The following is an 11,458-nucleotide window of genomic DNA, read 5'->3' on the forward strand; positions in this document are numbered from 1 at the left end:
GTTTGCGGAGTCAGACAAGGTCCCTCTACTGACAAGATTACTAAAAGATTGGTTATAATAATAATTTCTTTAAAGATGGTAATGAATATGTCAACCAGAATGTGCCAAAAAACTTGTTTATGATGTAGATACAACCATAAAAATCTTCATTTCTTAATATTTTTCTATAAAATGATGACTTGTGATCGAAAACAACACAAGAAATATGGGGAAAAAAACAACATCTGTTATACTCGTTCTCTTGTTCTTCTAAACTTCATATTCACTTAAATATATTTTTAGTGATGAGAGAGAAAACACTTAAGTAGAATTATATATTGATCTATACCTGTAGACATGATAGGGTTGTTCTCTTAAATCTGATATTTCGATATAAAGGTTACAGGTTGAGTCTGGGATAAAAGGTTGGTGAAAGAAGGTTATGAGTTTATCTTTTTGTAAAAGCTCTGTGATAGTGAAAATATCAATGGTTAATCCTTGAGGACAAGACATAAGCCTCGTGGTTTTGAGTCGAATCATGATAAAATATGATATGTTCTTTTATGGCCTCTCGTGTCTTTATTTTTATGCCTTTATTTTCTTGTATTCGTCGTCTTCTTCTTCTTCAATCCCTCTTAAAAAAATCAACATTAAAAGTGGCTTATTTCATAAAATCTCTAAAATAAATTTATATTACAATTCACCCCACCCCTTCTTGTGAAAATCTAGCTATCATTTGACTGAATTTATGGTTATCAAATAATAACAATCCATTGATGCCAGATAAAATCTTTTTAAATAAAAAAAAGGTTTTGAATTTAGTAAAAGTTTCGTATTTGAGGCATAATATAGATTTGGTTGATTTTATTTTTAAGTGTTCAAAACTTAGGGATTGAAAATAATTTTTTTCAGTTGTGTCGATCATGCTTTACAGGTTGATTTATGTTTTATATCTCTCCAAGAAAATGTATCTCTAAGACTTTGTTTGGATTGATGGAACTAGATGGAGCGGAGCGGAATGAGATGGAATAAAATGATATTCTATTGTTTGGATAATTTAAAAATGGATTGAGCGGAACGGAATGGAATGGTATGGATTTCATTTCATTCTATCATTTACCACCATTTTTCTTCTCTCCAGATTTAGGCGGAATGAACAACTTACCTTATTTCGTTCTAAAATTTTCAAACAATGAAATAGTATCTTCGTTCTGCTCCGCTCCATTCCGCTACATTCCATTCTGCTCTGCTCCATTATACTTTGTTGATTTTATGATATTCAAACCTAACTTAATTATCTAAGTAATAAATTATTCCTTGGTGGCTTTTTGTTTCGTGAGTGTGAGAAGTTGTGCTGAAATATTGAATTTATTAGAGCAATGTTGCCTTAGTAAAATTAAGGATATCATTTTCAATATTCATAAAAATAAAAGTGTGAAACATGTTACATTCAATAGTGAAAAGATTTGAGCCATTTTGTGATGTGGTTGAGCATAAGCGCTTGGAATAAATGAAACATGTTATTTATCATCTAATAAATTGGAATTCAACCTATTCAATTTTACCATCCTCTTTAGGTTTAAGATTGTCTTTTTTGCCTATAAATAAAGAGAGCTCTATTATAATTATGCATATTCATTTGAAGAATGAAACAAAGAAATATTGTAAATTGCAAAAGTATTTTATCTAACTACTCATGTGATTTTAGGTAAGTTGTCTACTAGTTATACTTTTCAAATTTTAGTAGATATAAATTTAGTGTTTAGTATAACTAATTTAAATCTAATTATTAATATCTAACTACGAATTTGTATTTTCAGAAGTTCGAAAGAGGAAACAAATATTATAATATGTGAATGAAGACGAAGATATCTTCATAAGAGTAATGATAGGTCCAATTAAAATGATAGAATTCAATAAATATTGAGAAAATATGTTGATAATTAATGTTGTTAGAGTTTTAGATTTCAGGCCATGGCGGATCCAAAAATTTGTTTTGGTGGGGCTAAAAGAAAAGTACATGTATGTTGATTATGAAAAAGTATTATGAATTTTAATAAAATAAATAACTGTTGATTAAAGAAAAGTATTATGAATTTTAATAAAATAAATAACTATTGATTAAAGAAAGGTATTATGAATTTTAATAAGATAAATAACTATAATGATAAAAACCTAACATACATAAAAGCTTATATAAACTACAATTATCATCTACGGCTTTTTTAAAATGTTTAATAATTTTTTTTTGTTTACACATTCAAATTAAGGAAATATTTTTCAAAGATCACAACCATGAGGAAAAAGAAAGTTAACCTCAAAAAGAAATATAGAGAATTTCTTTGGCCACCTCCCAACCTTCTAGCTCACCTCTGGTGAAAAATTCAGAATACCCCTGACTTCGGAAATAAACTTCCGAAATGCAAGGAAAAGGTGTTTTCGGAGAAGCATCTCCGAAAGCGCCATTTTTTTAAAAAAATTTGACTTATTTCGGAAATGCACTTCCGAAAACAACATTTCGGAAGTTCATTTCCGAAATATTCTGCGTTTTTCAGATTAAGCAAAACAGCCCCCTCCCCCAAATCATTTACCCTAAACTTCTTCAAACTTCCTCTCTTCAAAAATTTCTGCAAAAGCAAGTGTGCATTCCAAAAGCTTCCCAAACTCAACCTAAGTCATCCTAATCTCTTCAATTGGTAAGTTTTTGAATTTTTTCAATTTTTAGATCTATTAATAAAATCTCTATTAGGGTGTTTAGAAATTGCAAAAACCACATTGGGGTAGGTTGTTACTGATATTTAGGGTGTTTAGAAATTGCAAAAGTAGTTTTGATTTAGGTTTATTGGGTCTGCCATTGGAGGCTGTATTGAAGGTCTGCGCAGGGGTGTTTCGGAAGTTCATTTCCGAAAACACCTCCATCCCAGTTTTCGGAAATGAACTTCCGAACTGTACCAGAAGTTCATTTTTTTGTTTTTTCATTTGTCTCGCATATTAATCGATTTCGATTGTTTACAGGAACATGTCAGGCAACCAACCAGCACGCATCAGACAGGGGAGAGAGTCCCAGACTGCGTCGGCTAGACGCGAGCAGGCGGCGGCGCAGCTGGCGTTGACCCAGGGACGGGGGCAGGGCCGGGGACGCCGTGTGCGAGTTCCCGTGGACGTGGGAGAGGGTACATCTGCTTCAGGATCTAGGAGTCGGCTGGCTCGGGTATCTTCTTCCCGCCAGCGAGAGGAGGAGGAGGAGGAGGAGGTGTCAGTGCCATACCACGAGCCGGAGGGTGTACCGGATGTTGACCCTCTAGCCGGGGAGGAGGATGAGCAGGAGGATCGCTATCCGGGAGGGCCCTTTGACACTTCCGTGCTGATTCACTACCACGATCACGTCGCTCGGCGGATCTGGGAGGGAGAGGTATTTTTTTTTAATTTAACCGTTTATTTGTCACCATTTTTTATAATCTAACCGTTTATTTGTCGCTTATTTAATATATGTCCGCTTATTTAATATATGTCGCTTATTTGTTTTTTTTTGTAACAGGAGAGAGAGCCGCTGAAAATGGTCAACCACGCCCGCAAGATTTTCGGTCTGTTTAAACCAGCAGCTGTGTGGTTTAACGACCATGTGCGAGGTTCAGGGCTCAGCGGGCTCTGCATGACGGGGTACACCACGATCAGCACCGGCATGCAGGGGGCATTTGTGGAGCGCTGGCACAAGGAGACGTCCTCTTTCCACTGGTTGGTTGGGGAGATGACGATCACCTTGCACGACGTGTAGTGTCTTCTCCACCTGCCGATTAGGGGGCCGCTGTTGACCCACTCCAAGATCCAGAGGGTGGAGGCCATTGAGTGGATGATGCTCTACTTGGGCATGGAGCACGAGGTTGCTCACTTTGAGTGCGTCACAACTTGTGGGCCTCATGTCTGGTTCACTACACTGAGTAGTTATTTTGAGCAGTATCTGGACGCGGCTGCCGAGGCTGAGGGTGAGGGTGACGAGCTGTTCACACACTATCACCGCGGCTGCACTCTCCGGTGTTGGTACATGCATGTGGTAGGCGTTGCATGCTTTGTGGACAAGAGTGTCAGGTACGTCGACGTGACCTACCTCCGCTACTTCATGAACCTTGATACCGTTCACCAGTGGAACTGGGGGGCAGCTACTCTGGCATACCTCTACCAGAAGCTGAATGAGGCCTCCAACTGGAGGACCAGGCAGTTGGTCGGATCCTGCACACTACTTACGGTACGTTTTATTTTAACACATTATCGTATTTATTTATTTATTTATGTTTCTTATTTATTTTTAATAGATTATCGTGTTTGTGTTTCAGAGCTGGATCATCTCCTACTTCTCCCGCATGCACGGCTTCCACATCGATCCTGCGTACGTTGACGCCATGCCCAAGGCCGCCAGATACGCTCTCCAGAGGGGGAACGATGCAGTGGGACCATACCGTTTGTACCTGGACCGCACGATGCACGACGACGTCACCTGGAGGCCGTTCGCCGACTACGCTCAGGTTGTCCCCTTTGACGACATTGCTCTATATTCAGGCTGGTTGTCATGCGGGACCGGCATCATGGTTCGGTATCTCCCTGAGCGGTGCATGCGTCAGTTCGGATTCGTGCAGCGGATACCTAGGTCACCCTTTGAGGCTTCTCCCGACACAGTGACCCGAGTGCAGGTCACTGCCATATGGGCGGAGTGGCAGCAGCATGTGGTACCGCAGGAGTACCGTCTCACTCGGGTCACACAGGACTGGCACAGTGAGGAGGGGTACGTCACATGGTTCTACCGGGTGTCCCATCCTCTGATGAGACCCGACGTGCCCGGCGCTCCTAGGCCAGCACATGAAGAGATCCTGGAGAACCAGCAGGCCGAGGATGACCACGCCATTGATCTCCTGCCGATCTGCCAGCGGATAGCGATGCTTGGGCGGGACGCCTTGGATCGGGGTGTCGTTCTTCAGGGCGGTCCAGATGCAGTCGCCGTGATGGAGACGATCGTCACTGACGCGGGCCGTGCGGCGGGGTACAGGCGGCAAAGGAGGGCTCAGGGTGAGAGGGTTAGGCACACCCTGTAGTGGTCGGGTTTATTTATTTTTTGTTTTCGGATTGTATATTGCACACACTATTACTATTTGATTCGGCTTGTATATATTATTTGGATTTTATTTATCGCATTAAGATGTCCTCTTTTATATGTCGCTTATTTTATTTGGCGTTTGCGTTTAATTAAAATGCGAGACTGTTTAAGAAAAAACATAAAAAAAAACACAGTTTCTGCATAATTCGGAAGTTCATTTCCGAATTCACCCATGAGGTGTTTTCGGAAGTTCATCTCCGAATTCACCCCCCGTGAGGTGTTTTCGGAGATGAACTTCCGAATTGTGGAAATTTAAAAAAAAAAAAAAACTCTTCGGAAGTTCATTTCCGAAGCAGGGGTATTTTGGGATTTTCGCTAGGGGTGACCCCCATAGGGAGGTGGCTAAAGAAATTTTCGAAATATATTATATTGGATATGAATATACTTTTTAATCTTCATGAACATTTCAAAAGGATCGATGACCAATTTATCTTAGAAATTTGATTAGCAAATCCTAGATCTAGATATAAATTTTATCCAATTTGATAATCTTTTCAAAAAAATAAAACGCTTAAATAGCTAATCTTCTTATTAGTTTAGAAATTCATTTGCCTAATTTTGATCCAAACACAATATTACATACAATTAACATTTGAAACTTATTTTTTGACGCAATCGAAAACACTAAAGATTAACAAGTGATAAACCTAGAACGAATACATGATTGCAGACGTAAAATCTATAAGCTAAACTCAAAAATCTGCCTAAAAAAATACTGAATTTTATTATATCAAAAGATAATCTTTGACTCTCGCCAAAAGTGGTTAAATAAAGAAGTAAAGATATCCTAATGGACTTTTAATCTAAAACAGAAATAAAATAGAAAAAAGAAACTCTAACGGACTTTAAATTAAAAATAGAAAAAAATAAGAATTGCGGAAAACATTAAAATGTTGTTTTTGGACCTAAAACAAACTCGAATAGCTTAAAAAGCTTTCTTACATCAGTCTCCTCCACCTCTGAAGAATTCGACCCCGAGTTCTCTTCTTGATAAATAGTCTCATCAGCTTAATATTCATGAATGTCAGCAACATTAAAAGTATTGGATATATTCATGAAATCCACGAGAGCTACCACATAAGCATTGTCATTTATATTTCAGGTCACTGTGAACGGGCCATACTTGTGTGGTTGCAGCTTGCAAACCCAACCCTTGTATATTCATCGTTCTCAATTGCATGTCTTTCTCTTCCCTCTTCTTTTTCCCTTTCTTCAGCAACAACAACAACGACTCTCCTTGTTGGAAAAACATTTGATATATGACCTTTTCAATCACTACGATAACACGTGTCTCCAGGGAGTTTAGTATATGGATTATTTTGCGTCAGGACTAATGTTTTACCCTACTTCATACCGCTAGGGTTGCTAGTCCCCTTATTCTCAGAGTTGAAATCCTTGATTGTTGTACTCTTTTCCTTGTCGACTATGGAGACGAGAAATTTCGAGAGGATTTCTCCATTAATTTTTCCTTCAAAGATAGACTGGATGCCTCAACTATGGTCCATACAATTTATAAATTCATCTTTTTCTACAAGGATCCCTTTAGGCCACTAATGTGTGGGGCCACTTTCTGTCTATCTGATTCTCTTAATTCATTGAGTTCGAAAAAACACACGAACTCAGTTGTGTATTCAACCACAAATCTCTTGCCCTAAACATACTCAATATACATCTTATAAAGAATGTATTCATAATTCCCCAATAAAAAAAACTTCAACATCAATTGTTTCATTCTTCGCCAAGTTTTAATTGGCCCCTTTCTTTGCCTCTTCCTATGAACAACAAGTTTATCCCACCAAACATCAGCAGTACTCTTTAGTCTAATTTCCACCATCTTAACTTACTTGTTCTCAGGGACGCTCATAACGCCGAAGAACATGTCGATGTCAATCTGTCAATCCAGAAACTCCTCCACCCTTATCATTCCATAGAATAATGGAATATCAATTTTCACTCGATAATCATGGTTATGTCGATTCTCATTATCAATTACCTCTTCCTCGTAGGGTTCTTCTTCTTTAGAACTCAAATTTGCAGCAATAACATCATGATGATTGTTTCCACCCCTTAGAACAATAGCATGTTCTCCTCCCTTTTTCTTCGCTGATTCCAATTGTTGTTAGCGTTGTTCACTTGATTTTGCTAAATACGGCATCTGTTCATTCGAAGCAGTTAAAGTCGCAGTAATTTTCTCAAGATCTACTTTGAACACCGTTGATCTGCCATGGTTGGTCAAGTTACAAAAATAAACAAGAGAAACCTGCTCTGATACCACTTCACACAGTCGAAAACACTAAGGATTATCAAGCGTTAAACCAAGAGTGAGAACACAAGATTACAAGCGCAAAATCTGTCAGATAAACTCTAGAATCCACCGGATAAAAAAATTTTTACTATATCAAGAGACAGTCTTTGACTCATGCCAAAAATATTTAAACACATAAAAAAAAATCCCTAATAGAACAAACTCCAATAAAGTACACTACAAAAAAAGGTTATGACTAATTTTGTTAAGGAAAGGCTTGGAATTTTTTCCAGTTTTGAGAAATTTTATAAGTGACTTTTTACAAAATATTTTCATTCTACATTTATCTTAAACCCTTTAGAGTATATGTTTAGTTGTTAAGACATTTTGAAGTTGATACATGTTCTAATTAGTCAAGTATTGATGTAAGGTAAAAAGTTAGCTAGATCAAAAATATTGAGATTTATATTCATGCTTGTGTAGCTTATGTTGCTTGTAGTATAATAAAGTGCCTCCGAAATAATGACATTTTTTAATGACACCATTTTTATTTTTAAACTAATGACACCATATTTATTGAATGGAAATTGTGGGACTGCAAGTGCTATTGCTTTTTCAGGTTAATTAGAGTGATTAAGCAAAGTAACCATAAATCAGGTTGAGTGTTAGGTTGCATTTGATGTTGTTAAATCAGTTACTTGTTGAGCAAGTAAACTCCTAGTTTCACTTTTTTTATTAAGTTTATTATGGTTGTTCATAGTTGGCTGAATAGCTTGCTTTATAAACAACCAATTACTGCATTTTTTTGGGTCAATTGAATGTACAAATATGGCAAAAATCAAACCGTGACACCTTATCAATCCCAACAATACTCTGATATGGCTATTATGACGCACACTTTTTTATTTTTGGTACCAGTTCAATTTTTTGTTTCTGTTACGATATGGTTATTATTTTGTGCTATATTTTTTTCATGTACACATTTTTGTTCAATCTATTATAATTGGGATGACAACGGTGAAAACCACCCCATCCCTATGCTATACCTAAATATCACCTTCATAATTTAAAAAAAAAAATAAAACTCTTCGCATATGAAATTTTAAATATGAAATATTATAATTAATGCAATTTACAAATTTTTAGCAACTCATTTATCTATTGCCCCCAAAATACTATGATTATGATGATACACACTCTTTAAATGTGTAGGTGCTTCAGTTCCGTAGGGAATGTAGACATCTGAAACTTTACTAAAACAATATACCTGCTATTCTTTCACATTTCGTGCCTACTTTGTTGACAGTTCCCTTATAAAGTATAATATCTCCTTCCCGATCTTAACCAAACATGTGTACAACACAACACAACATGCCAACCAAATAGTACTAATAAATTACAAGGTTGACATTACATCATACAAAAATGAACCTAAAAGCATGTCTTGTGGAGACTAGAAGAGCTCAACAATAGGTTATATACCCTGGATAAGGACATCTGCAGAATGAAGGACAACACATATAACAGATGAATGTGTCCAGCCTAAAGTTTGCAAGTATGGCTATAACTGCAACAACAACAAAAAAGAAACTCAAATACACAAATAGTATTATATTAAATTAAAATAATAATAATATTGTTGGATATTTGATCTCTTTCAACTGTTGCAGATGAATTCGAAAAATTCCGATCTTCAACTGTCACAAACCAATACGAAACGGCACAGTAGTACTATGTATGTACCGGTACCTGCGCCTTTTTAATAGTACACAATACTCATGCTTCATGCTTCCGAGAAGATCATCTAGACACCCAAACTGTTACTGGCAAATTGACAAAGTCTGATAAATCAGCATATAAAACAAATGTAGAGGGAGCAAGTACAGTGAGATGGAACCAATGCAGTGAAATGGAAGCTCTGAAGGTGCAAATGTGAGTCAGGTTGTATAGCATTCAAGTATCAACATGCATCTGAATCCAATGTTTCTCCATTTAGCAAAAATTTAGAGTAGATAGATACTTGAGATAATGGGCAGATGTGGACTGCTGCTCAACTTTCCCAAATAAACTGTTTTTACTGTAAAGATACTGTCAACATGTCTAGCAGCCAAACTAATTACTACGCATTTATCAAAAGAAAAAAATTTCAATTTGCGAATATTTAATAGATCATCTTACTAGGTAGAACATTGAAAGGGTATAAGATCAGTTCAACATATATTCAGGCCAATTTCAGACCATGAGTGCATTTTCAAAGTGAAAATTGGATAGAGGATTATAAATGAAGTATACTATAACCATAGGACATATCACAATCACGCATTTAGAACAATTGATCATTGAATCGAGATCGAACCGTCCAGATTTCAATACCTCTTTTGATATTTTAAAAGAAAAAAATCTAGTCTGAAATTTGGACGGTTTGATTTCGACCCAACAACCAAGTTGTACAGGATGTGAAAAAAAAATTGACCGCAAGGAATCGTGGTCCAAAAACTACACATTCATCTTAGCTACTGGCTACAGCAGGGACATTCCAGCTATTTTAAAGATCATTCATACTTAATGCTAAAACAAAGACAATCATACAACGAATAGAAAAAATTGCAGAAGGAAAAAGATAGTAGTCGAAACATTTTGTTATATTACAAGTCTATTGCATAATTCACCAAACTTCAAACCAATCTATGTAAAAACAGGAAACAACCACGATAAATTTCAACTCAGGCACTGTCAATTGCTTCAACTCAATTCTGGATGAGTTAAGATTCGAAACCAATCCCCCAATCCCACGAGCAATCCTGCTTAATATCAAGTAGAATACACAAAATTCTCATATAAACTCGGAAAATGAAAAAAGAACTATAATTAGCACAAGCAGAGCATTGGAACCTTCATGGCATGCAGACTAAATCAGCCACAAATATAACAAAAATTGTTTTTCAATGCGAATATAATCAAACATACATATTTCAAATTCATTACCTAATAAGAACACAAATATTCCACAATTGAAATAAATCAAATCTATCATTCCCTTTATAAACAGAAACATCACATCAAAATTCATTCAATCAATAAGAGGAAACAAGTCAAATCAAGTCAAAATCCAAACAGAAAAATCTAAACCAAAAAAAAAATTCTCAGATTCAGAAACTACAAATCAAGATCTATAACAGCAATAACACCAATTACAGTTAAATTAACAAATCACAACAAACATACTGGATCTGATAAGGATTAACAATTTAAATAAACAAGAATCATAAACAGTTTACTGATTATGCAAACACCGAGCTGAGATCTGAGCTGGAAAAGAACCGAAAGCTTCAACGGTTCACCGCGGCCTCCGATTCAGTTGATGCAAGGCGGGATCCAATTCTCCGCCGGTGATTGTTCCGTCGTCATTACGTACGAAAACTGCGGAAGTAGTGGTTCCCGACCTGCACCAAGCGAATTAGAGAGCGCGAAGTGAGAGAGAATCATCATCTTCTTCTTCGCCATATATTTTTCTCTTTCTCTCTCTTGATTTTAGAGAGAGAAAGTTAGAAAAAAAAGGATAACTAAACTAAACCCACTCACACGAATCTAAACCCCAAAAATGAACCCACCGAAAGTAGTGAAGATTGTGTTAACGAGAGGTTATTTATAAAGAGGACAGACGAACGAGATTATGACACGTGGAATTGTGTTCAAAGGTTGATCGATTTTTTTTTCGAAGGATGACGTGTTTTTGTTAAAGGTTCATGTTTTTAGATATTTTTGAAAAGTTTTATTTAATTTATAAATTTATATTTTTAAAAATAGAAAAATAAATTAAAAAGGTAAAATTGTGTTTTATTTTTGAGAATAAACTTTTTACATCCTTATCAAAATATGAATATTAATATTTTATGTTATTTAGATTATAGAATTGAAAGAATATAAAAATTATATTCTCTCTGTTTTATTATTTGTCGCAATTGAACATTTCACACAGATTAAAAAACAATAATAAATAAAAGAGAGAATAGTGACTTTATCAAATTATCTTGATTAATTATTGGTGTATTCAAATTAGCATTAATGTTCAATTAAAAAACAATAAA

The 11,458-nt window shown here is 36.0% G+C and overlaps 1 long non-coding RNA gene across 1 annotated transcript; it reads right to left on the reverse strand.

Annotated features, from left to right (window-relative positions):
- Positions 1–8,681: 8,681 nt before the first annotated feature.
- LOC131651896 (uncharacterized) lies at positions 8,682–10,975 on the reverse strand. The gene is made up of 2 exons (XR_009298508.1): positions 10,649–10,975; positions 8,682–10,171 (listed from the first exon to the last, which is right to left on the reverse strand). It is a non-coding gene; the product is annotated as an uncharacterized LOC131651896 (long non-coding RNA).
- Between the last annotated feature and the right edge of the window lie 483 nt (positions 10,976–11,458).

This window comes from Vicia villosa, linkage group LG2 (assembly GCF_029867415.1).
Source record: "Vicia villosa cultivar HV-30 ecotype Madison, WI linkage group LG2, Vvil1.0, whole genome shotgun sequence".
Classification (NCBI taxonomy): Eukaryota; Viridiplantae; Streptophyta; class Magnoliopsida; order Fabales; family Fabaceae; genus Vicia; species Vicia villosa.